We start from the raw sequence: 27,095 nt of genomic DNA on the forward strand, positions 1-27,095 counted from the left end.
CAATCCTAATAATGACCATCTTCAGATAAAATCACACAACACCAGGTTATAGTCCAACAGATTTAATTGGAAGTGCTAGCTTTCAGAGCGCTGCTCTTTCATCAGGTGTGTGCGGAGTACACAATTGCAAGACACAGAATTTATACCCAAAGTTTTCACTGTGGTGTAACTGAAATTATACATTGAAAAATATATTGATTATTTGTTAAGTCTCTCATCTGTTAGAATGACAATGATAGTTTCACTTCTTTCATATGTAAATCTCAAAACTTGCTTTTTCAAAGTTACAGTCTCAGGTTAACTGTAACAACTGGTGTCAGTCCATATAAGATGTTGAAAGTGTTAGCCCCCACAGTTCTGTTGTCTATGCCATGATGTTGAGACTGATTCTAATCTAAAAATGAGTTAATAGAGTCTTACATGGATTCATGCACTTTTTGAGCAAAGTACAATGTAAATCTGCAAGTATAAATTCACAACACAAACCTATATGTGTATGTGTGCATGTGGGTTTGTGTGTGTGTGCGTGGTGTAGGGGATTGTAAGCGTCTGTGAGATAGAGTGTATATGTGTGTGTGAGTGTAAAGGGGTCTAAGGCTGTGAGAGCGGCCTTCTATGAGTGTGGGAGTGTGTGAGGCTATAGGAGAATCTGTGTGTGTGTGTTCATGTGTCTGTGGTGAGGGGTTGTGAGTGTTTATGAGAAAGAGTGTATAGGTGTGTGTGCATGTAAAGTGGTCTAAGTCTGTGCGAGGATGCATGTGTGAGTGTGGGAGTGTGTGTGTCTGTAGGAGTGTGTGTGTGTGTATCTGTGGAGGGGGGTTGTGAGCATCTGTGAGAGAGTGTGTGTGAGTGAAAAAGGATCAAAGTCTGTAAGAGGGTGCATGTGTGAGTGCAGGAGTGTGTGTGTCTGTAGGGGTATATGTGCCTGTGTATAGGTCTGCCTGTGTGTGTGTGTCTACAGAAGTGTATGTGAGTGTGTATGTAGTGTCTGTGTGTGACCATAGTGCAATGATGGTCACCTGTAGTGTGACATGAACTCAAGGTCCCGGTCCCCATGGGTAGCAAACTTACTATTGGCTTCTGCTCAGCCACCTTTCTGCCTTGAAGGATAGTCACCTGAAGGTCCACGGTCGAGTGTCCTGGACCGCTGTAGTGTTCTCCAACTGGGACAGAACACTCCTGTCTGTTGATTGTTGTGTGATGCCCATTCATTCATCGCCATAGCCTCTGCTCGGTTTCACCAATATACCATGCTTCAGGGAATCCTTTCCTGCAGTGTATGAGATAGACAACGTTGGCTGAGTTGCATGAGTACCTGCCACGTACATGGTGGAGATGCCCCAATGCGTAATGGTGGTATCCATGTCCACACTCTGACACATCTTACAAGGTCTACCGTGACAGGGTTGTATGGAGTTGTCCTGAGAGCTGGGCAGTTTGCTACAAACAATGATCTGTTTGAGCTTTGGTGGTTGTTTAAAGGCAAGCAGTGGAGGTGTGGAGAAGGGCTTGGCGAGGTCCTCATCCTCATTGGTAATATGTTGCAGGTCATGAAGAACATTTTGTCATTTTTCGGCTCCAGAGAATTGTTGGACAACGAAGGGTACCCTGTCAGTTGCAGCACGTGTTTCCTGAGGAGGTCATTCTGATTCCTTGTTGTGGCACGTCAGAACTGGTGGTCGATGAGTTGAAAATCGTACCCCATTCTTATGAAGGCATCCATGAGTTCTTCCAGGTACCCATCACGTTCCTCCTCATCCAACAGATCCAGTGTGCATGCAGGGCTTGTCCATTGTGGATGGCTGTTTTAAAATGTTATGGGTTGAAGCTAAAGGAGTATAGCATTGTGAGGTTGTCTGTGGGTTTGTGGTAGAGTTGGTGCTGAGGTATCCATCCTTGATGGAGACGCATATGTTCAAGAATGAGACAGATAGTAGACAGTAGTCCATGGTAAGTTTGATAGTGGGATGAAACTAGTTGATATCACTGTGTAGTTTTATCAATGACACCTCGCCATGGGTCCAGAGGAAGAAAATGTCATCAATGTACCTGGTGTATAATGTTAGTTGGGGGTCCTGCGCAGAGAAGAAGTCTTGTTCGAACCTGTGCATAGAGTTTTTGGCATATTGAGGTGCAAATTTGGTCGGCGTGGCTGTTCTATGTGTCTGGATGAAGAATTGGCTGTCAAAGGTGAAGACATTGTGATTGAGGATAAAGCAGATGAGTTGTTAGATAGTGCTTGAAGATAGGCAGTTGTTGGTGTTGAGTACCAAGGTTGTTGCCATGATGCTATCATTGTGGGAGATGCTTGTGTAGAGTGCTGAAACGTCTATTGTGAGAGGAATGTTCCTGGTTGATTGGTCGACACTATGAATTATAAGGATGGATTGGAGAGATGGAGAATTTTCGTGTTGGAGATCTGATGGAACTCTTCAAAACCATGAGAGCTCTAGATCGAATGGATAGGAAAAAACTGTCCCCTAAATATATGGATCAGGAATGAGAAGACCATAGGCTCAAACTGACTTTCAAAAGTAACAGAGGTGATATGAGACTTTTATTTTTTCACAGAATGCTTTGTTTGCCCGGAGTGCCTTGCCTGGAGTTGTCGGAGATGTAGGTATGATTGAAGCATTCAACAGTGAATTGGATCATTATTTAAATTTTACTGAGGCATGGAGAGTTAGTGGACAGAGCAGACTGGCACAGTTATCCTGTTTCTGACTCTCCACCTTCCACAGTGTTAATGAGGGCCTGATTGCTGACATCATCGAGAGAGCTCCCCATGCTGTCCCTGTCCTGGCAGACTTTGTTACGGACACTGTAGAAGGAACTTTAGTCTCTACCAAGCTCCATAAAGCTGGAATTGTCTGCAGAATTTGCAGATGACACACAAATCGACAATGGAGTAAACAGGGAAGAGAAGAGTAGCAACCTTGAGGAGAATACAGGCAGAAACTGTTACTAGTGAGTCTGAGGATGAAAGTGATCCATAGGATTCCTGATGTTGTCTCAGTAAAACAGTTACAGCACAACTTCTATATTGTTGGTGGTCAATTCATATGAAACACCGAATTCCTATGAAATAAACACGTGAAGGGTGAGAGTTTTCAGTTTGACATAAAGAGCAAAATAGTCATCTTTGGGAGAAAGGCCTGACAAATATTTAACCCATGACTTGGTGATGCCGGTTTTGGACTGGGGTGGACAAAGTTAAAAATCACATAACATCAGTTTATAGTCTAACAGGTTTATTTGAAAGCCTATTGTTTAAAAAGCTGAGCTATCTTGAGATTGTAATTTAAAACAAGTTTTGGGATTTTCATATCAAAGAACAGAAACCAGCATATCCCAGCATAAAAGATGGAAGTTTGAATCTAAGGTTATTTACTGTACCACATCTCCATGACACTGGACTCCTTTGGCTATAAATTCTGTGAGCATGATCTTAACTTCCACAATCATCTGATGAAGGAGCAGTGCTTCAAAAGCAAGTGCTTCCAAACAAACCTGTTGGACTATAACCTGGTGTGATGTGAGTTTTAACTATATTTAACCCAAAACACACCCTGACACTGCAAAGTAATTGAGCGATGGAGATTTATAAAATATATTCCATTTGAAGGCTTGTTCAGAATCTATCACAGAGTTCTGATTAATCCAACTAGTTTGATCCCAAAGGCCAGAATTTATCAAATGACACACTGTCTCATTACAGATTCAAATTGTGTGCTGCATGAAAACAACAAAATCTGCAACAAACAAGTCTTCTGGAGGGAATGATTCATGCTACAGATATGCATATGTGAGAGCATGTATGCATCTGTGAGTGTATGTGAGTTTGTCATCGAGCATACTTGAATGAAAGTGTACACTGAGTGTGTGAGAAGGTGTGTGAAAGATTAACTATGTGTGATAGTGAGTGCGTAAGGTTCACATGAGTGTGCATTTGCTGGGCTGGGGTCAGTTATACGAGAGCATGTGCGTGTAAGCGTGAGTGACTGACAAAATTGAGTGTGCGTGTGTGTGTTGAGTTTTAGTATTTTCTGCCCTCTCATATGGCTCTGAGCAGACAGCTCAAGGCACTGGAGCAATCCTGCAACCCTTGCCTGTAGAATACCCTGAGAATCCACAGGGAAGAAAAGTGCACCAATATCAGCGGCCTCGACCAGGCCAATACCCCAGCATCGAAGCTCTGACTACCCTTCATCAGCTACAATAGGTAGGCTGGACATATTGTCTGCATGACCGATATGAGACTCCCCAGGCAGGTGCTGTACTCCCAGCTCTAAAATGGTAAGTGAGCACCATATGCCCAGATGGAATGCTTTCGGGGTACCCTCAAGAACTCACTGACAAAATGCGACATTCCCACAAACTCCTGGGAATCTCTGGCACAGGACCTATCCAAACTGGAAGAGAAGCATCTGTGAAAGTGTTAAGCAGCTTGAGATTCGCTGATAGCAAAACACAGATGCCAGGCAAAAATAGCGTAAGGACCACACTGCCACCCCAACACATCATCCAGCCCTTCCTCGGCCATCTCTCTGCCCCGAATGTAACAGAGCCTGCAGAAGCCACATTGGTCTGCACAGTGACTTATGGACTCACCCTGGGAGTGTAGGAGAGTCACCCTCGTCTGTGAGGGATCACCAGTAATAACGTGTGTCCAATGTGTCACAGAGTGATTGTGTGAAGGAGGAGCTCCGAAAGGATATCAATATCATCAGTGAAAGGGAAAATATGTCCTAGAGAGATTCACAACAGGACCTCCTCATGTTTCTAATGAAATGTGATTGAAATAACTGACAATGTAATATTTGTCATCCTCACTGATGGCTCTACTATGCTGTTAAATTCCTGATACCATAAACTCCCTGGACCCACTAATGTAAATAATTTCTCATTAAATTAAACATAAACATTTTACTATTCTTCTTGCTAAATGTGAATCTCGTTTCACCTTTTTATAGCTCCTTTGCCGATATTTTAAATACTATTCACACAATACAGGTGGCAAACTAAATGATATGATGAGACGCAGCAAACTCTGTTGCACTCAGTACCTTCACGTTGCAATGTCATAATATCCAGTCAGAAAACTGGCCTCCCTCAAGGACAAATCCTCATTGGGTTTGGAAGTGTGAACTGGGCAGGGAACAGGTATTTTAATATGCCATTGAGTTAGTTTGTCAATCTTTGCTGCACATGGCCACTTCTCCACATTATATTACATTTGCCAATTACTTACCCACTCAGAGAACCTGTCCCCACAATTTTCTCTGCCACCCATTGTGTTCTTGGCAGTGAATCTGGACACATTATATGGTTCCCTCCATTGAAATCATTTATATCGATTGTAAATATCAACGTCTTTAGCAGTGATCCTTCTGGCACCCCCCACGAGTACTAGCTCACCAAGTTGGAAACGACCCTGTTCATTAGCCATCAGCCAAATCCTCTATCCTCCAGGACACAACAAACATTCTTACACTCAGTACACAGTCTGCCTTAATATTATAATGTTATAATTTACAGTGAAAGAACTGTCAGAGACAGAGACAGTGGGAGACACAGAGATGAACATATCCTCTCACAATGTCCAGAACAAAGTTTTGTTGTTGCCTTCTGTTGGTCTTTGTAAGCTTGCCAATCCTCTGGTTTCCCACTGCCCTTCGGCACATTATATGCTTGCTCTTTTGCTTTTATGCGATCTGTGATTTCCCTGGTCAGCTTTGATTGCCTCATGCTCCCTGTACCATGTTTCCTTTTCCTTGGGATGAATCTCTGCTGCATTTCCTGAATTACTCCAGAAACCCTTGCCATTGCTGTTCCACTGTTTTTCCTACTCGGCTCCTCTCCTATTCAATTCTACCCAGCTCTCCCTCAGGCCTCGGTCGTTGCCTTTATTCAGCTCTAATACTATTATCTCTCTGATTCTATCTTCTCCATTTCAAATTGTACATTAAATTCAATCATGTTATGAACCCAAGGGTTCCTTCACCATAAGCTCCCTTATCAAGTCTGCCTCATTGCACAATACTAAATGTAGTATTGTCTGTTCCTTCGTGGGCTCCATCACAAGCTGCTCAAAAAAGTCACCTCGTAGACATTCCACAAGTTCATTTTCAGCCAATCCATTATTAATGCGATTCTCCCAGTCGACCCGCATATTGATATCCCCCCCATGATCATTGTAACTTTGCCTTTCCGACACATCTGTTCGGTCTCCTGATGTATCTTGTGCCCCAGCTGTTGACTACTGTTTGGAGGCCTGCACATAATTCCACCTATTTTTTTTTCATCTTTGCAGTCCTTCAATTCTAATCACTTAGATTCGGCGTCTGGCCCTACCTCACTTCTTACATGGGTTACTAATAAGGCAACCCCACTCCCTCTGCCCACCCACCTATCTTTCCGATAGGATGTACATCCTTAAATATTCAACACCCAATCTTGATCCCCTTGCAACCACATCTCCAAGATGCCCACTGCATCGTAGCTGACAATTTTGATCTGTACCACAAGCACAATTACCTTATTCCTGATACTGCATGCATTCAGATATAACACTTGCAGTCCTGTATTTACCGTCCCTCTTCTCATTGTCCAGGATGCATGAAGTTTTATCACGAACCCTCTGTCCTGTTTGTATCTGTGCTGGAGACTTTAATTCTCCTGAGTTCTGCAATCTTACCTGCTCCTTTGAGTTTACTAATTTCCTCTATGACTGAACCCTTCCCTCCCTATTTAGTTTTAAACCCTGTCTACAGCTGTAATTATGTAATTTTCTCGGACTGAGATCTCAGCACAGTTCATATGAAGACCATCCTATCAGAACAGATCCTTTTTTCCCCAGTAGCTGTGCCAACTTCCCATGAATCAAACACATTTCTCTTACATCAATCTTTAAGCCACACATTCACCTTCTTAATCTTATTGACCTTGTGTCAATTAGCTCGTGACTTAGGAAATAGCAGTAATCCAGAGATTAATACATTTTTGGCTCTGCTATTTAATTAGCTCCGAGGTGTTGATACACCTTTAGCAGAACCTTTGTGCTAGTTTTATCCATGCCATTGGCACCTACATGGATCAGGACCACTGGATCTTTACTCTTCCACTCCAGGTTCCTCTGCAGCCCAGATGAGATATTCCAAACCTGAGCACTAGGCAGGCAACACAACGTTCGGGTTTCTCAATCGTGGTCATAGAAAACAGTGTTCATGCCTCTAACTATAATATCCCCAATTACATTTCTCTTCTCTCCCCCCACTTGAATGGCTCCCTGCACCACGGTGCTGTGATCACTTGGCTCATCTTCCTTGTAGTCCCCATTCCCATCCACACAGGTTCAGTGGTGTTGTAGATAGTGTCAAGGGCTGTTGTAGGTTACAAGACATTGACAGGATGCAGAGTTGGGCTGAGAAGAGACATATGGAGTTCAACCTAGATAAATACGAAGTAATTCATTTTGGAAGGTCAAATTTCAATGCTGAATAAATGGCTAAAGATAGGATTCTTGGCAACGTGGAAGAACAGTGAGATCTTGGGATCCACATACAGTTACATAGATTCCTGAAAGTTGTCATAAAATTGATAGGGTTGTTAAGAAGACGTATGGTGTTTTGGTTTTCATTAACAGAGGGATTGAGTTTTAGAGCTGCTAGTTTTGCTGCAGATCGATAAAACCCTGGTTAAACCACACTTGGAATTTTGTGTCCAGTTCTGGTCACCTCATTATAGGAAGGATGTAGATGTTTTACATAGCGTGCAGATATTTACCAGGACACTGAGTGGATTGGAGGGCTTGTCTTATTAAGAGAGGTTGAGTGAGCTAGGGCTTTTCAAATCGAGAAGGAAGAGAGGTGATTTGATAGAGGTGCCCAAGGTAATGAGAGGCATAGATAAAGTGGATAGCCAGAGTCCTTTTCCCAGGGCAGAAATGGCTGTCATGAAGGGTCATAAGTTTGAGGTAACTGCAGGAAAGTATAGGGGAAATGTCAGAGGTAGGTTCTTTATGCAGAGAATATTGGGTGCATGGAATGCATTGCCAGCGGTGGTAATAGAGTCAGAGACATTAGGGACATTTAAGCAACTGCTCAACAAACACGTGGAGGACAGTAAATTGAGGGGTGTGTAGGTTAAGTTGATCATGGAATAATAGAATCTCTACAATGTAGAAACAGGCCCTTCGGCCCAACAAGTCTACACTCACCCTCAAAAGAGTAACCAACCCAGACCCATTCCCCCACCCTATATTTAGCCCCTCACTAATGCACATAACCTACACATCCCTGAACACTCTGGGTAATGAAGCACAGTCAATTCACCTAACCTGCACACCTTTGGACTGTGGGAGGAAACCAGAGCACCCAGATGAAACCCAAGCAGACACGAGGAGAATGTGCAAACTTCACACAAACAGTCGGTAGAGGCTGGAACTGAACCTGCATTCCTGGTGCTGAGAGGCAACAGTGCTAACCACTGAGTTACCATGCCGCCCTAAGATTAAGGTAAATGCTCGGGACATCGTGGGCTGAAGGACCTGTTCTATGTTCTAAAATTGGCATGAGAAAAATGACAGTTGTTTGTTTGTCAAAGAGCAAAACGGTCACCCCGCATCCTTGGAGGAGAGGTCTGGTCTGTATTTAACTCAAATCACACCCCAACACTGCAAATCCTCAAAGTAACTGATGGATGGACATTTATAAAACACTTCCCATATCTTAAGTATATGCCAGACTGGTTTACATGCAATGGAGCACTTTTGAAATGCACTCAGTGTGATTGATGGAATGGGGAAACTCATTTCACAGATAGACCAAGAGAGTTACAGACACTGCTTAGGAGCCAGAGATACACAGATACAGAATGAGGCCATTCTAAAGATATTTCACACCTGACTCTGAGACACATACAAGGATATGCAGCAGCAAATAGGATAGACTCTTTCACTGTTACCTACAGTGTACTGGAAGGATGCAAAGCTGGACTGAGAAATGGCAGATGGAATTCAACCTGGATAAATGCAAAGTGATGCATTTTGGAAGGTCGAACTCGAATGATGAATATAGGATGAAAGAAAGGATTCTTGGCAGTTTGGAGGAACAGAGAGATCTGGGTGTTCAAATACATAGATTGCCACCCAAGTGGATAGTGTTGTAAAGAAGGCGTATGGTGTTTTGGCTTTCATTAACAGGGGGATTGAATTTAAAAGCCGCAAGATTTTGCTCCAGCTCTACAAATCCCTGGTGAGACCACACTTGGAATATTGTGTCCAGTTCTGGTCACCCTACTATAGGAAAGATACAGAGGCTTTGGAGAGGATGCTGTCTGGACTGCAGAGCTTGCCTTATGAAGAAAGGTTGAATAAGCTCGGACTCTTCTCTCTGGAGAGAAGGAGGAAGAAAGGAGACCTGATTAAGGTGTCCAGAATAATGAAAGGAATAGACCGAGTCAATAGCCAGAGACCTTTCCCCAGGACAGGATTGACTGGTATAAGGAGTCATAATTTTAAGATATTAGGAGAAAGGTATAGAGATGTCACAGGTAGGTTCTTTTCAGAGAGAGTTGTGAATTCATTACCAGCAGTGATGGCAGAAGCAGAGTCATTAGGGACATTTAAGCGACTGCTGGACATGCACATGGATAGCAGTGAGTTGAGGGGTGCGTAGGTTAAGTTATTATATTTTACATTAGGATTAAACTTCAGCACAACATCATGGGCCTAAGGGCCTGTTCTGTGCTGATACCGACACACCCAGGAGGTGAATCATTCACAAGGATGTGTAGGTTAGGTGGATTGGCCAGACTAAATTGTCCATAGTGTCTAGGGATGTGTATGTTAAACAGACAAGCCATGTGATATGCCAGGTTACAGGGCAAGAGTTTGGGGGCGGGGGGAGATCTGGGTAGGATGCTCTTCAGAGAGTCAGTGCAGGCTGAATAGGCTGCATAGCCTGCTTCCACAGTTCTATGATTCTAGACACGTTCAAGATATTGATACTGAGACACACACAAGCTATGCAGCATTAGAGGAGAGTAAATCATTCTCTGTTCCCTGCAGTGCACTAGACGTGTACAATGGAGAAACCTAAAACAGTTGACTGTTGTTACGATGGAAGAAATTTAAGGAGATGCAGGGAGGACACAGGAAGGGATTGCACACACAAGAATGCAAAATTGTCAAATGAAGGTGCTGTGGGACAGAGAGCCAATGAACCTCAGAGAGCCCAATAGTGTATGGGAAATGGGACTTAGTTTGCAGAATGATAAAAGACAGAAAATGGATGCTGAGAATGATTAGATTCCCTACAGCCCAACAAGTTCACATCAATCTTCCGAAGAGTAACCCACCCAGACCCATTTCCCTCTGACTAAAGCACATAACACTTTGGTCAATTCACCTGACCTGCACACCTTTGGACTGTGGGAGGAAAGCGGAGCACACAGAAGAACCCCACGCAGACACAGGGAGAATGTGCAAACCTACACAGGCAGTCACCCAAGGCTAGAATTGAACTCAGGACCCTGGTACTGTGAGGCAGTAATGCTAACCACTGAGCCACCATGTCACCCAGCATAAGCAAGTCATTTTCAAGTTGTCACAGTGATATCAGTGGGTGCAACAAGGGACATTGCTTGAGACACAGCTTTTTCTAATCACAATCATTGACTGAGATGATGGGATAATGTGTAATGTTTGCTGATAACACAAACTAAGATGGGACAGTAACATGCAAGGAGGACATAGCTGAAAAGGGGGTTGGATGAAAAGTAGACTGTGCAACATAATATCAAGAAATGTGAGGCTTTGTTCCTTCATTTCAGTCTTGGAAGGGATTCAAATTATCATTAGAATTTTTCAATGATGATTCCAGTCCTCAATCCAAACGCAGCAAAACATTTCTGTTGAACCCAGCAGTTTGCATGATTGCCTTGAAACATTTATTAACCTCCAATGCTTCTGAATTTCATGATTACAACCCTGGGTTTGTATCATTTCATCCCCTCATCATTGATTCTTTGCAGTCCAGATATTGTTTGGGTGGATCTATACCGCACTCAAACGGACATGGACTCGCAAGTGTCCACTCTTCCTACTTATAAGGTCAATATCAATGTTGTGCTGATATCAAGTGGCTGCAATGAACAAACCTAAAATGTCTGCCTATCTGCTTCGGAATCATTCTGTCCACCTTGCAGATTTTATATGTTATTATCATGTGGTCTCCTGCAGTGGGATCTGAACTGATGGTTTTTGGATGTTCGACTGAAGATGACAATATGAACTAAATAGTACAATGTTAAATGGGTGCAGGAACATAGAAGGATTCAGTTCAGGTCTAGAATTGGAGGTGGGAGAGGGGCAAATATATCAAAACCTGTTTTAAGTCACATATTCTTGCACTACAGAAACATTAACTTGTTTTGCAGACACTGATAAAGGGAGGGCTGCTTGAAGGAAATGCAAGTTTTGATTAAGATGCAAATTCCAGAATCTGTTTGAAGGAAATGCTCTAGGATAGCTAAATGCTCCAGCACTGTCTGGTCAACTTTTCAAACTTCAAACAGGCAGAACAATAGGACTATGTAAAAGGTGTCATGTCAGGTCAATCACTGAATTGTAAGTGTGAGGCCTTGTTCAGAATCTGTCGTAAACTTTTAACTAGTATCAGGCTTGACATTAGGAACTTATCAAATGCCACACTGTCCTACTGTGATTAAATTTTGTGTTGTCTAAAATTTTAAATATGTACCTGTGTTTAAATAAATCTTCTGGGTGGAATGATTCATCCCATATATTTGCCTGTTCGTGGGTGTGTGACTGAAGATGAATGAGACACTGCCACATTGACAGCATTAGAAATATATTAGCATTGAAATGTAGAAGGATTTTAATATCTTCAGTTAGTGGGGAATACAGAAGTGGATTTAATTCAATGTATGCAAGTGGTAAGTCATTAAAATAGCGCAGACACAGAAATAGATACATATCACTCAGACATGGACACTCCACATACATTCTCACGACCGCTCATCACTCAGAGATATACACTCACTCATACACAAACACGTCACTTAAAGGTGTACACACAGAAACACTCATAGATGTACCCTCACACAAACGTATCACTGAGATGTATAATCATTCACAAACATTCATCATATTCGCAGACACACATTGAGAAATAAACATGCACACATACATATTATGTGAGTGCGATTGTGAGTGAATGCGTCAGTGAGTGAGTGATTTTGTGAATGCATGTGTGAAAAAGAGCAACTGCATGTGAGTTTGCATGAACATGTGTTTGCATGCATGAATGTGAGAGTGTGTTTGACTGTGAGAATGTCACTGAGTATGATTGTGAGTGTGAGTGATTTTGTGAATATAAGAATACAGAGGGTGAGATTGTGTTAGTTGCAAGTCTTACGTCTGTGGTCAGCAAAGTTTTGGAAAGAATTCTGAGGTATAGGATTTATGACTATTTGGCAAAGCATAGTGTAATTAAAGGCAGTCAGCATGGCTTTGTGAGGAACAAGTCATGCCTCACAAATATTGAGTTCTTTGAGGAGATGTCAAGACAGGTCGACGAAGGTCAAGCAGTAGATGTGGTGTATATGGACTTCAGCAAAGCATTTGATAGGGTTCCCCACGGTAGGCTCATTCATAAAGTCAGGAAGTATGGGATACAGGGAGATTTAGCTATCTGGATTCAGAACTGACTGGCTGATAGAATGGAGACAGTGGTTGCAGGTGGAAAGTATTCAGTCTGGAGGTCAGTGTTGAGTGGGGTCCCGCAGGGCTCTGTTCTTGAGTGTCTGCTCTTTGTAGTTTTTATAAATGACTTGGATGAGGAGGTTGAGGAGTGGGTTAGTAAATTTGCAGATGACACAAAGGTTGGAGGTGTTGTCGATCATATAGAGGACTACTGCAGGCTGCAGCGTGACATAGACAGGATGCAGAGCTGGGCTGAGAAATGGCAGATGGAGTTCAACCTGGACAAATGCAAAGTGATGCAATTTGGAAGGTCGAACTTGAATGCTGAATATTGGATTAAAGACATGATTCTTGGCAGTGTGGAGGAACAGAGGGATCTGGATGCACATGTGCATAGATCCCTCAAAGTTGCTACCCAAGTGGATAGGGTTGTTTAGAAAGCATATGGTGTTTTGGCTTTCATTAACAGGGGGATCAAGTTTAAGAGCCGCAGCTCTACAAATCCCTGGTGAGACCCACACTTGGAATATTGTGTCCAGGTCTGGTCGCCCTACTATGGGAAAGACACAGAGGCTTTGGAGAGGGTGCAAAGAAGGTTTACCAGGATGCTGCCTGGACAGGAGGGCTTGCCTTATGAAGAAAGTTTGAATAAGCTGGGACTTTTCTCTCTGGAGAGGAGGAGGGAGAGAGGAGACCTGATCGAGGTGGACAAAATAATGAGAGGAATAGACAATGTCAATAGCCAGAGATTTTTCCCCAGGGCAGGACTGACTGGTACGAGAAGTCATAGCTTGAAGATATTAGGAGAAAGGTATAAAGGAGACGTCAGAGGTAGGTTCTTACACACAGAGTTGTGAATGCATGGAATGTGTTGCCAGCTGTGGTGCTGGAAGCAGAGTCATTGGGGGCATTTACGTGACTGCTGGACATGCACATAGATAGCAGTGAGTTGAGAGGTGTTTAGGTTAAGTTACTATATTTTACATTAGGATTAAATCTTGGCACAACATCGTGGGCCAAAGGGCCTGTTCTGTGCTGTACTTTTTTATGTTCTATGTTCTAAAAGCATCTGTGTGCACAAGGAAATCTGTGCAAGAGAGCTTGTGAAATTAGTGAAGTGGGAGTGTTCAAGCATATATGTTAAGTCTCTGAGTGTAAAAGTGTGCAAGAGTGAGTATGTAAATAGGAGGGTATGTGTGTTAGATTCTGCATGTGTGTGATTGCTTCAGTGTGTGTGTAAGTGTGAGCACATGTGCATGCGAGGGTGAGAACATGTGTAAGCATGTGCATGTGAGTGTGTGTTGTGTTTGAGTGACGGTGTGAGAAAGAGCGTATGTGAGTGTGAGGCTAAGTGAGTGCAAGTTTTTGAGTGCATGTGAGTGAGAATGCAAATATATGTGTAAATGAGAGTGTATGTGTGGGAGATGAATATGTGAAGGAGAGAGTGTTTTTGAGCATGGGTATTAGTCTGTGTGTGTGGTTGTGTGAGAGTGTGTGTGTTATTTTGTATGAGTTTGAGAGTTTAGTGTGTGAGATGAATGTGAAAGGAATATGTAAACCAAGAGAGCGTTTGAGTGTGACAGGTTGAGACTGAATTAGTGAGATGAATGTGAGAGTACTAGTGTTAGTGTGCACATGTGAAAGTGTCTACGTCAATATGTAAGTATAAGTGAGACTGGTATGTGTGAGGTTGAAAGTGGGAGTGTGAGATCAGTGTGAGAGACAGAGTTGAGTGTGTGAAGTGACTGAGTGAGATTGAATGAGAATGTGAGTGTTTATGTGTGAGGCAATGAATGTGTCTGTGATGGTGTGATGTTGCGAATCAGTGTATATGATAGTGACATGGGTTTGACAGCATGCAAATATGAGTGTATGTTAGTTTGTGCATGTGTGTAGCTAATATTGTATAAGTGAGTGTGCATGTGAGAATGTGACAGTGTGTGTTTGCACAAATGAATGTGCATATGTGTGAATGCACCTGAGAGTGTGATCGTCTGTTTGAGTGAGTGTGGATGAGTGTGTGTGAGATTGAGTGAGAGTTTGAGTGTCAGCCTCAGTGAGTGTGATCATAAGTTTGAGTGATTTTGTGAGTGTAAGCATGAGTGTGAGAGGAACAGTGAGTGACAATGTAAAATGTGAATAGAAGAGTGAGTGCGAACGAGTGTGAAAGAGTGAGGGAATGTAAATGTGTAAGTGTGCATGTGTATTATTGTGATTGGGTGTGTAAGAGTGTGTGTGAGAGGTTGAGAGCTGTGAATGGGTGAAGTATGAGTGTCTTTGTGTCCGAAGTTGAGAGTGAGTGGGATGAATCTGTGAAAGTGTATGTGGGTGAGATAGTATGAGAAAGAGAGTATGAGTGTGTGTGGATATGCGAGAGATGAGAGTGGGAGATTATGAGTGTGCGAGAGTATGGGTGTTAGCATGTGCATTAGTGTACACTTCAGTAAGAGTGTCTGTGTAAGTGTACAAGTGTAGTGTGAGAGTGTATGTGTGAGAATGGTATGTGTGAAAGTGTATCTACAACAGGTTGAGAGTGTGAGACATGAGTATGTGAAGTAACAAAGTGAAAGTGAGTGTCAGTATATATGTGTAAGGTTGAGAATGAGAGCATGTGAGCGTGTAAGTGTGTTTTTGTTAGATTGTGCACTTGCGTGGTTGTATAAGTGCGAGTGGGTATGTCAGAGAAAATGTGCATGTGAGTTTGAGTGTACGAATGTGAGTGTATCTGAAACTGTGTGTTTTAGTGTGTATGACTGTGGGAGTGTGTGAGAGGGTCTGCGTGCGTGAGAGGGTCTGCGTGCGTCAGTATCAGTGCATGTAATTGTGAGTGATTTTGTGAGTGTGTGTGTCATGAGAGCGGAAGAGTGAGTGAGAACATAACTATGTGCGAGAGTGAATGGGAGAGAGAGAGTGAGACTGGGAGGCAAGAATGAGAGTGTAAGTGATTAAGTGTACGGGTATGAGACTGTGTGAGCATGTGTGTGTATCTGCATCAGTGTTTGCACGAGAGTGAGTGTCAGTGCATGTGAAAGTGCGTGAGAACCTGTGTGCGACTGCGTGTTGCAAGACAGAGAGAAAGAGTTAGGAGTTACATCATGGGACCATTGACATTCAAACTGTAAACTCAGATGGACGTACACAGGCATGGTCCCTCACACTGCTTCAACACACCACTGTGTTCCTTGGCCAACATCTCTGTGCTGGGCTTGCTTCAGTGCTCCAGCAGAGCTCAGTGCAGGCTGGAAGAACAGTATCTCATTTTATCCTTGGGCATTCTCATGATCGAGTTCAATAATTTTAGGGCCTGAGCATCTTCTCCCATGTCCTTATCCTAACGACTGCATTCTGTCATCACATTGGCTGCTACCAATTCATGCTATTGTTATCTACTAACCATCCCCGTAAGTGTCTTTTGTTTTCCCCCAGGCTGACCTTAGCTCCTTTCTTTGTCTGTCTAACTGTTCTCTTCAATCATCTCCTCCAATCATTTACTGCTCACTCCCTGACCTCCACCTAATCTTCAGCACATATGCCGACATTTTCCTAGCTACAACAGTTGAAATGAAGGGGCACTGGACCTGAAATGTTCATCATTGAATCACAGATTTGAATCATAGGAACCCCACTGCACAGAAACAGGCCATTCAGCCCAACAAGTCCACACCAACCCTCTGAAGAGCAAGCACCCAGACCCATTCCACTACCCTATTACTGTACATGTCCCCTGACTAACGCACCTAATCTACACATCCCTGTACACTAGAGGCAATGTAGTCTGGCCAACTCACCGTGCCGCCCATGTTAAGATTCATACAGTGCAGAAAAGCCCTTCGGCCCATTGAGTATGCACTGACATAATTACCATTAAAGGTGAGCTAATCCAAATTTCCTGCACTTGTCCCCTATCCCTGAATGTTAATGATACTTGAAGTGCTCATCCAAATATTTTTTACAGTTTGTAAGACTTCCAGCCTCTACTACCTTCCCAGAGAATGCATTCCAGATTCCCACCAAGTGCTGAGTGAAAAAGCATTTTCCCAGATCCCCCCCATGAATTTCCAGCTCTTCACCCTAAAACGATGCCCTCTCGTGATAAATCCCTCAAACAAGGGGAACAACTGCTCTCTATTCACCCTGTCACAATCTTTTACACCTCAATCAGGTCCTCTCTGCTCTAAAGAAAACAATCCAGGCCTCTCTCGTCTCTCCTTATAGCTTACCTTCTCTATCCCAGGCAACATTGTGGTAAATCTCCTCTGTACCCCAACTAATGTTGTCACATCCTTCCTGTGGTGAGGTGACCAGAACTGCACACAATACTCCAGCTGTGGTCTGACCAACACTCTAAACAACTCCACCATTATTCCCTTGTTTTTATACTCCATGCCACAACTGATGAAAGCAAATGCCCCATATATGCATTCTTAACTATCTGATTCATGAGCTCTACTGACATTCAGGTATCCGTGAATAATTATCCCAAGATCCATCTGTTCCTCTAAGCTACCCAGTCTCCTGCGTTATGGACCAAGTCAGACTCCTCAAAATAATTTAAGAAGGTAGCCCAGACTGTAACTTTGTTTTAGGTAAGTGTATATTGGATATTGCCAGAGTGAATTAGCTGGTCTGACTGTTGAATTTTAAACAAACAGAATTTATTTACAAAATTACAGAATGGAACATAAAGAAAACAAAATAGAATACCAGATAACTTATCCTATCGAAAAACCAGACAGACAATCCCAACTTAATGCTGCTGTTCCAACAATACTTGCAACAATCCCCATAAAGAGACCACTGTGGGCACAGATTAAAAATGACACAAAAAGCTCACAGGTCACAAAGTCAGGAGGGGAAGAGCTTCCAGCTTCAACTGTGGCTCTGACTCAACTAACTCCTAAACTGAGAGCTGGCCACTCCCCCTTGAGTATATCTTCTTTTAAGATTTGAAAGCTAAGGCTGGAGGCACTACCTATTAGGTGCAAACAAAAAGGGCCCCTATGAATCACTTAAATTTGGTCTGTTTGGGGCTCGGCCAATTACCCCGTTCCCAGAAAAAGAAACACAAGGGCACAGTAACCTTGTAAAAAGACCAGCAATGTGACACTTGCCATTCATTAGATACTCAGTTCCAATACCGCACAGCCCAGATGGCCTCCTTCTTCAAGGACCGCAGATTCCCCCCAGACGTGATCGACGATGCCCTCCACCGCATCTCCTCCACTTCCCGCTCCTCCGCCCTTGAGCCCCGCTCCTCCAACCGCCACCAAGACAGAACCCCACTGGTTCTCACCTACCACCCCACCAACCTCCGCATACAACGTATCATCCACCGTCATTTCCGCCACCTCCAAACGGACCCCACCACCAAGGATATATTTCCCTCCCCTCCCCTATCAGCGTTCCGCAAGGACCACTCCCTTCGTGACTCCCTCGTCAGATCCACACCCCCCACCAACCCAACCTCCACCCCCGGCACCTTCCCCTGCAACCGCAGGAAATGTAAAACTTGCGCCCACACCTCCACACTCACTTCCCTCCAAGGCCCCAAGGGATCCTTCCATATCCGCCACAAGTTCACCTGTACCTCCACACACATCATCTATTGCATCCGCTGCACCCGATGTGGCCTCCTCTATATTGGTGAGACAGGCCGCTTACTTGGGAACGCTTCAGAGAACACCTCAGGGACGCCCGGACCAACCAACCCAACCACCCCGTGGCTCAACACTTTAACTCTCCCTCCCACTCCACTGAGGACATGCAGGTCCTTGGACTCCTCCACCGGCAGAACATAACAACACGACGTTATCTTCCGCCTGGGAACTCTCCAACCACAAGGTATGAATTCAGATTTCTCCAGTTTCCTCATTTCCCCTCCCCCCACCTTGTCTCAGTCGGTTCCCTCAACTCAGCACCGCCCTCCTAACCTGCAATCTTCTTCCTGACCTCTCCGCCCCCACCCCACTCATCACCCTCACCTTGACCTCCTTCCACCTATCCCACCTCCATCGCCCCTCCCCCAAGTCCCTCCTCCCTACCTTTTATCTTAGCCTGCTTGGCTACTCTCTCTCATTCCTGATGAAGGGCTTATGCTCGAAACGTCGAATTCTCTATTCCTGAGATGCTGCCTGGCCTGCTGTGCTTTGACCAGCAACACATTTTCAGCTGTGATCTCCAGCATCTGCAGACCTCATTTTTTATTCATTAGATACTCCCTCATCTTGCTTCTTCTACTAAAGTGCATCACCTCGCATGTATCCGGGTTAAATACCATCTGCCACTGATCTGTCCATCTGACAAATCCATGTATATCTTCCTGTAACCTGCAACCATCAGCTTTACTATGAATCACTCTGCCAATATTCATGTCATCTGCAAATTTGCATTAACATTCCCCCCACATTTTCATCAACATTATTCGTGTACATAACAAACATTTAGGGTCCATTAATGATCCTTTTGATGCACCACTGGACACCGGCCTCCAGTCATTGAAACAGCCTTCTACCACTATCCTTTGTGTCTCGTAACTAAGCCAGTTTCTGAACCATCTCGCCAAGTTTCCCTCAATTCCATGTGCTTTCACCTTCTCAATCAGTCTCCCATGTGGGATCTTGTCAAAAGCTTTGCTAAATGTCAGAAATGTTTTGCTAAAATCCATATAAACTACGTGAACTGAACATCCCTCATCCACACACTTTATCACATTTTCAAAACATTTCTAACGAATTAGTTCGGCATAACCTCCATCTGACTAAGCCATGCTGACTATCCCAAATTAACACGTGCTTTTCCAAGTGGATATTATTCGCTCCTTCAGATTTTCTCTGATAGTTGCCCTACCACTAATGTGAGACTCACCAGTCTATAATTTCCTGGTCCAACTCTATTACTGTTCTTGAAAAATGAGACTACATTTGCTGTCCTTCAGTCCTCTGGCACTTCCCCCGTACCAACAGAGGAATTAAAAATTTGTGGCCGAGTCCCTGTAATTTCTTTGGATGCTGCCTGAACTGCTGTGCTCTTCCAGCACCACTAATCCAGACCCTGTAATTTCCTGCCTTGCCTCTCACAGCAGCCTGGAGTGCAATTCATGTGGGCCAGGGCTTTGTCATTTTTAAGTCTGACAGAGCTTCTATTACCTCAGCATTTCCTCTGTCAAAGTGTGCAAGTTGCTCACAATCCCTTTTCCTCAATTCCGAACCTCCAAAGTGAAGACTGAAAAGAAACGTTCACTCAACACCCTTCTGATATCCTGCAGTTTCACAGAAAGGTTGCCCCTTGGTCGCTAACGGGCCCTACTCATTCCCTGGTTAACCTCTTCCTTTTAATGCATTTATAAGTATCTTAGGATTCTCCCTAAACCTGTACACAAGTCCTTTTTCATGCCCTCTTTCTGTTCATCTAATTGCTTTCTTTCAAGTTCCCTTCAGCACTTCCTGTATTCCTCCGGGACCACAGCTGAATTGCTCCCTTTGGACTTGCTCAAAGCCTTTCTCTTCTTCCTCAACCAGTCCTGAACTGTGATCGACAACCAGGGTTCTCTGAACTTATTGCTCCTACATTTCTCTCATAAAGGGTACACATCAGACCTGAACTCTCCCCGGTTTCTTTTTGAATGCCTGCCACTGCTCTGCAGTAGACTTACCCGCAAGGAGCTGTTCCCAGTCTACCGTAGACAGACCCAGCTTTATTGGCCTTTCCCCAATCCAACGCCATCTTTTGCAGTCCATCTCTTTCCTTGTCCAGAGCAATTTTGAGCCATATTGCGATTGCTATCGCTGAAATGTTCAACCATTGTCACACTGAACACCTATTTAGCTTCTTTTCCCAGACTCAGATCCAGTAATGTGCTGTCCTTTGATGGGCCTATTACACAATGATACAAAAATTCAAACCTGGAAGCATTTCAAGGAATACGCCCCTTCCAAACCCTTAGCACTATGACTTATCCCAATTTCTGATGAGAAATTTGAAATCCCCAGCATAATTACCCAATTATTACTCTTAGACACCTCTGTGAACTGTCCACAGGTTCGCTCCTGGCTGGTTCATCCCTTCCCACTGACTCTTTGGAGACCTATAATGCACTCCTAATAAAGGGGCTGTCCCACTAACATTCTAAAGTTTGACCCACAAAGCCTCGTCTGCGCACACTTCCAAGATATCATTTCACCTTTTTGCAGAAATTAACTCCGAAATTAGATTAGATTAGATTATTTACAGTGTGGAAACAGGCCCTTCGGCCCCACAAGTCCACACCGACCCGCCGAAGCGCAACCCACCCATACCCCGACATATACCCCTTACCTAACACTACGGGCAATTTAGCATAGCCAATTCACCTGACCCGCACATCTTTGGACTGTGGGAGGAAACCGGAGCACCCGGAGGAAACCCACGCAGACACGGGGAGAACGTGCAAGCTCCACACAGTCAGTCGCCTGAGGCGGGAATTGAACCCAGGTCCAATACTGCTACACCACCACCCTCTTTACAACCTCCTCTATCTTGCTTAAAGATCCTACAGCCCAGAATGTTAACTCTGCTTTCTCTCCACAGATGCTACCAGACCAACCGTGCAATTTCTATTTTTGTTTCGCATTTGCAGAATCTGCAGTTTTTTGTGTTTACTTTTCTTTAAGTGAATGACGATGCTCATCCCAGGGAAGTAGAGGGGGAGAGAGTACAAGCCACAAAGGATGAATGGCCACTTTTCTCCTTTTCACAAGCTCTGAAACACTGCACATTGCACCACTGTTTGTGAAAGATGTCCATCCCAGGGCAATGGAGAGGGAGCGAGTACAGGCCACAATGGGCTGAATGCCCACCTTCCCCTGTGCTCTGTGACATTGCACTATTGCCTCTCAATGATACCCAGCGCAGCAGAGAGGGAGACAGTACAGGCCACAATGGGCTGAATGCCCACCTTCCCCTGTGCTCTGTGACATTGCACTATTGCCTCTCAATGATGCCCGTCCCAGCGCAGCAGAGCGGGAGACAGTACAGGCCACAATGGGCTGAATGGCCACCTTCCCCTGTGCTCTGAGACACTGCACATTGCACCATTGTCTGTGAATGATGCACATCCTAGTGCAGCAGATAGGGAGAGAGTGCAGGACACAAAAGACTGAGTAGCCAGTTTGCCCTGTGCTCTGTGACACTGCAGCACTGCCTGTGAATGATGCCCATCCTAGTCCAGCAGAAAGAAAAAGGGTCCAGGCCACAAAGGGCTGAATGGCCATTTTCTCCTGTGCTCTGTGACAATGCACATTGTCAAAAATGATGCTCATCCCAGGGCAGCAAGAGGGAGAGACTACAGGACACAAAGAGCTGAATGGCCACATTCTCCTGTGTTCTGTTACATTGCACATCACCCGTGAATGATACCCTTCTCAGGCTGCAGAGAAGGAGAGAGTAGAGGTCACAAAGAACTGAATGGCCACTTCTCTGTGCTCTGTGACACTGCATCATTGTCTGTGAATGATGCTCATCTCAGGGCAGTAGAGACAAGGAGAATACAGGCCATAAATGGCCGAATGGCCACTTCCCCTGTGCTCTGTGACACTGCACACTGTATCATTCCCTGTGAATGATACCCAACCAGGGCAGCAGATACAGAGAGAGAGAGAAAACAGGTCACAAAGGGCCAAATGACCATCTTCCCATGTGTACTGTGTCAATGCAACATTGTCTGTGAATGAAACACTTCCCAGAGCAGCAGAGGGAGAGACTACAGACCACAAAGGGCTGAATAGCCACCTTCCCTGGTGCTCTGTGACACTGCACACTGTACCACTGACTGTGAATGATGCCCAACCCAGGGCAGCAGAAAACGAGAGAGTACAGGCCACACAGGGCTGAATGGCTACCATCCCTTGTGCTCTGCAACACTAAAAATTGTCTGTGAATGATGCCGTTCCAAGGGCAACAGATAGGAAGAGAGTACAAGCCACAAAGGGCTGAGTGGCCACTTTCTCCTGTGCTCTGTGACAATGCAAATTGTCTGTGAATGATTCCCGTCCCAGCGCAGCAGAGACAGAGACAGTACAAGCCACAAAGGGCTGAGTGGCTACTTTCCCCTGTGCTCTGTGACAATGCACATTGTCTGTGAATGATGCCCATCCCAGCGCAGCAGAGTGGGAGGAAGTACAGGCTACACAGGGCTGAATGGCCACCTTTCCCTGTGGTCTGAAACACTGCACATTACACCACTGTCTGTGAATAATGCCCTTCCCAGGGCAGCCGACAGGGAGAGATTACAGGCCACACAGGACTGAACGGCCACTTTCCCCTGTGCTCTGTCACAATGCACAATGTCAAAAACGATGTCCATTGTAGCGTAGCAGATAGGGGAACACAATGGGACCCACAGGGCTGAATGGGCACTTACACTGTGCTCTGTGACATTGTACATTGCATTATTGCCTGTGAATGATGCTGCTCCAGGGCATCAGAGAGGGAGGGAATACAGGTCATTTTGGGCTAAATAGCCACCTTCCCCTGTACTCTGTGATATCGCACAATTGCCTGTGAATGATGCCCATCCTCATGCAGCAGAGAGGGAGACAGTACAGGTCTCAAATAGCTGAATGGCCACCTATCCCTGTGTTCTGTGACACTGTCGATGAATGATGCCCATCTCAGGGTAGCAGAGATGGAGACAGTGCAAACCACACTGGGCTGAATGGCCACTTCCCCTGTGCTCTGTGACATTGCACCATTGTCTGTGAATGATGCTCATCTCATGGGAGTAGAGACGGGGAGAATACAAACCATAAACAGCTGATTGGTACCTTCCCCTGTGCTCTGTGACACTGCACACTGTACCATTGTCTGTGAATGATTCCCAGAGTCTAGATCAGAGTGGTGCTGGAAAAGCAAAGCACGTCAGGCAGCATCCGAGGAGCAGGAAAATCGACGTTTCGGGCAAAAGCCCTTCATCAGGAATAGAGGCAGGAAGCCTCCAGGGTGGAGAGATAAATGGGGGGTGTGGGGCTGGGTAGAAGGTAGCAAAGAGTACAATAGGTGGATGGGAGTGGGGATGGAGGTGATAGGTCAGAGGGGAGGGAGGAGTGGATAGGTGGGAACGGAGATAGGCAGGTAGGACAATTCATGAGGGCGGTGCTGAGCTGGAAGGTTGGAGCTGGAGTGAAGTGGGGGGAGGGGAAATGAGGAAACTGGTGAAGTTCACATTGATGCCCTGGGGTTGAAGTGTTCCGAGGCGGAAGATGAGGCGATCTTCCTCCAATTGTCGGGTGGTGAGGGAACCGCGGTGAAGGAGGCCCAGGACCTGCATGTCTTCGGCAGACTGGGAGGGGGAGTTGAAATGTTGAGCCATGGGGCATGGGGTTGATTGGTGCGGATGTCCTGGAGATGTTCCCTGAAGCGCTCTGCTAGGAGGCGTCCAGTCTCCCCAAAGTAGAGGAGACCCACATCGGGAGCAACGGATACAATAAATGACATTGGTGGATGTGCAGGTGAACCTTTAATAGATGTGGAAGGCTCTTTTGGGGCCTTGGATGGTGGGGAGGGAGGAGGTGTGAGCGCAGGTTTTGCAGTTCCTGTGGTGGCAAAGGAGGGTGCCAGGACAGGAGGGTGGGTTGTTGGGGGATGAGGACCTGACCAAGTAGTCACAGAGGGAACGGTCTTTGCAGAAAGCAGAAAGGGGTGGGGAGGGAAATATATCCCTGGTGGTGGGCTCCGTTTGGAGGTGGCGGAAACGTTGGCGGACGATGTGGTTTATGCGAAGGCTGGTAGGGTGGATGGTGAGGACCGGGGGGGTTCTGTCCTTGTTACGGTTGGAGGGGTGGGATTTGAGAGCAGAAGTGTGGGGTGTAGATGAGGTGTGCTGGAGGGCATCTTCAACCACGTGAGAAGGGAAACTGTGATCTTTCAAGGAGGCCATCTGGTGTGTTCTGTGGTGGAATTGGTCCTCCTGGGAGCAGAAACGGTGGAGGCGGAGAAATTGGTAATACTGGATGGCATTTTTGCAGCAGGTAGGGTGGGCACAGATGTAGTCCAGGTAGCTGTGGGAGTCGGTGGGTTTGTAAAAAATGTCAGAGTCAAGTCGGTCGTCATTAATGGAGATGGAGAGGTCCAGGAAGAGGCGGGGGGGGAGGTGTCAGAGATGGTCCAGGAGAATTTAAGGTCAGGGTGGAATTTGTTGCTGAAATAATTCCCATCCCAGTGCAGCGGAAACAGAGAGAGAACGGGTCACACAGATTGAATGGCCACCTTCCCCGGTGATCTGTGACACTGCAAATTGTCTGTGAATGATGCCGTTCGGAAGGCAACAAATAGAAAGAGAGTACAGGTCACAATAGGCTGAATGGCCATCTTCCTCATGCTCTGTGACATTGCACTTTTGCCTCTCAGTGATGCCCTTCCCAGGGTAGCAGAACGGGATACAGTACAGGCCACAAAGGGCTGAGTGGCCACTCTCCCCTGTGCTCTATGACAATGCACAATATCAAAAATGATGTCCATTGTAGTGCAGCAGATAGGGAAACACTACAGGCCCCACAGTGCTGAATGGCCACTTCTGCTGTGCTCTGTGACATTGTACATTGCATTATTGCCTGTGAATGATGCTGTTCCTAGGACAACAGAGAGGGAGAGAATACAGGTCACAAAGGGCTGAATAGCCACCTTCCCCTGTGCTCTATGGTATTGCACCATTGCCTGTGAATGATGCCCATCCCAGTGCATGAGATACAGAGAGAGAATGGGCCACACGGGGCTGAATGACCACCTTCTCCTGTGCTCTGTGTCACTACAACATTGTCTGTGAATGATGCCCTTCCCAGAACAGAAGATATGGAGAAAGTCCAGATCACAAAGGGCTGAATGGCCACCTTCACCTGTGCTCTGTGACAATATACATGGCACCATTGCCTGTGACTGATGCCCTTCCCAGGGCAGCAGAGAGGGACAGGGTACCGGCCACAAAAGGCTGAATGGCCACCTTCCTCTGTGCGCTGTGATACTGCAACATTGCCTGTGCTTGATGCCCATCCCAGCACAGCGGAGATGGCGAGAGTACAGACCACAAAGAGCTGAATGACCACTTTCCCATGTGCTCTGCAACACTGCACATTGCATCGTTGTCTGTGAATGACATCCTTCCCTTGGCAGCAGAGAGGGAGAGAATACAGGCCATAAATGGCTAAATGGCCACCTTCCCCTGTGCTCTGTGATATTGCACCATTGCCTGTGAATGAGGCCCATCCCAGTGCAGCAGATAGGGAGACAGTACAGCCACCAAGGGCTGAATGGCCACCTATCCCTGTGCTCAGTGACACTGCACACTGTAACATTCTCTGTGAATTATACCCATCTCAGTACAGCAGATACAGAGACAGAATGGGCCGCACGGGGCTGAATGGCCACCTTCCCCTGTGCTCTGTGTCACTGCAACATTGTCTGTGAATGATGCCCTTCCCAGAACAGAAGATACGGAGAAAGTACAGATCACTAAAGGCAGAATGGCCACCTTCACCTGTGCTCTGTGACAATGTACCTCGCACCACTGCCTGTGGCTGATGCCCTTCCCAGGGCAGCAGAGAGGGACAGAGTACAGGCCACAAAAGGCTGAATGGCCACCTTCCTCTGTACGCTGTGATACTGCGACATTGTCTGTGAATGATGTCCTTACCAGAACAGAAGATATGGAGAAAGTACAGATCACAAAGGGCTGAATGGCCACTTTCACCTGTGCTCTGTGACAATGTAATTGCACCATTGCCTGTGACTGGTGCACTTGGCAGGGCAGCAGAGAGGGAGACAACAGGTCACAAGTGGCCATCTTCCTCATGCTCTGTGACATTGCACTTTTGCCTCTCTATCATGCCCTTCCCAGGAGCAGGAGAACGGGAGACAGTACAGGCCACGCAGGGCTGAGTGGCCACCTTCCCCTGTGCTCTGTGACGTTGCACCATTGTCTGTGAATGACGCCCACCCTCGTGCAGCAGCAGATAGGGAGACAATGCAGGCCACACAGGGCTGACCGTCCACTAACCTCACAATGGGGCCACGCTGATTGATGGCGCCTCCTCGCCAATAGCGGAGAGCGGCCTCTGCTCCTCCGACCAATCAAGAGTGGACGGCGGGCGGGGCGGGCTCACCGCGCCGTGCCGTCAGACCGCGCAGGCGCACGGCCTCGGGGACCGGAGCGAGCGGGAAACGTTAACGGCGGAAGAGGAGAAACAGCGGAGGGCAGGTAAACGGGAGGCTTCATATCTACCCGGCACACAGGCTGGCAGACCCGAACCAAGAGCCAGAAGACTCTGAGTCCCTCGTTGGCCGCAAACGGGCGAGTGGCTGCGGAGCCAGGCAGCAACGGACCCGGGCTGCCGCCGCCATC

The 27,095-nt window shown here is 45.8% G+C and overlaps 1 long non-coding RNA gene across 1 annotated transcript; it reads right to left on the reverse strand.

Annotated features, from left to right (window-relative positions):
• LOC132828721 (uncharacterized) lies at window positions 1-27,095 on the reverse strand. Its single transcript, XR_009646144.1, has 3 exons — window positions 26,751-27,095; window positions 20,379-20,599; window positions 1-3,078 (listed from the first exon to the last, which is right to left on the reverse strand). It is a non-coding gene; the product is annotated as an uncharacterized LOC132828721 (long non-coding RNA).

The sequence above is a fragment of the Hemiscyllium ocellatum genome, chromosome 27 (genome assembly GCF_020745735.1).
Source record: "Hemiscyllium ocellatum isolate sHemOce1 chromosome 27, sHemOce1.pat.X.cur, whole genome shotgun sequence".
Classification (NCBI taxonomy): Eukaryota; Metazoa; Chordata; class Chondrichthyes; order Orectolobiformes; family Hemiscylliidae; genus Hemiscyllium; species Hemiscyllium ocellatum.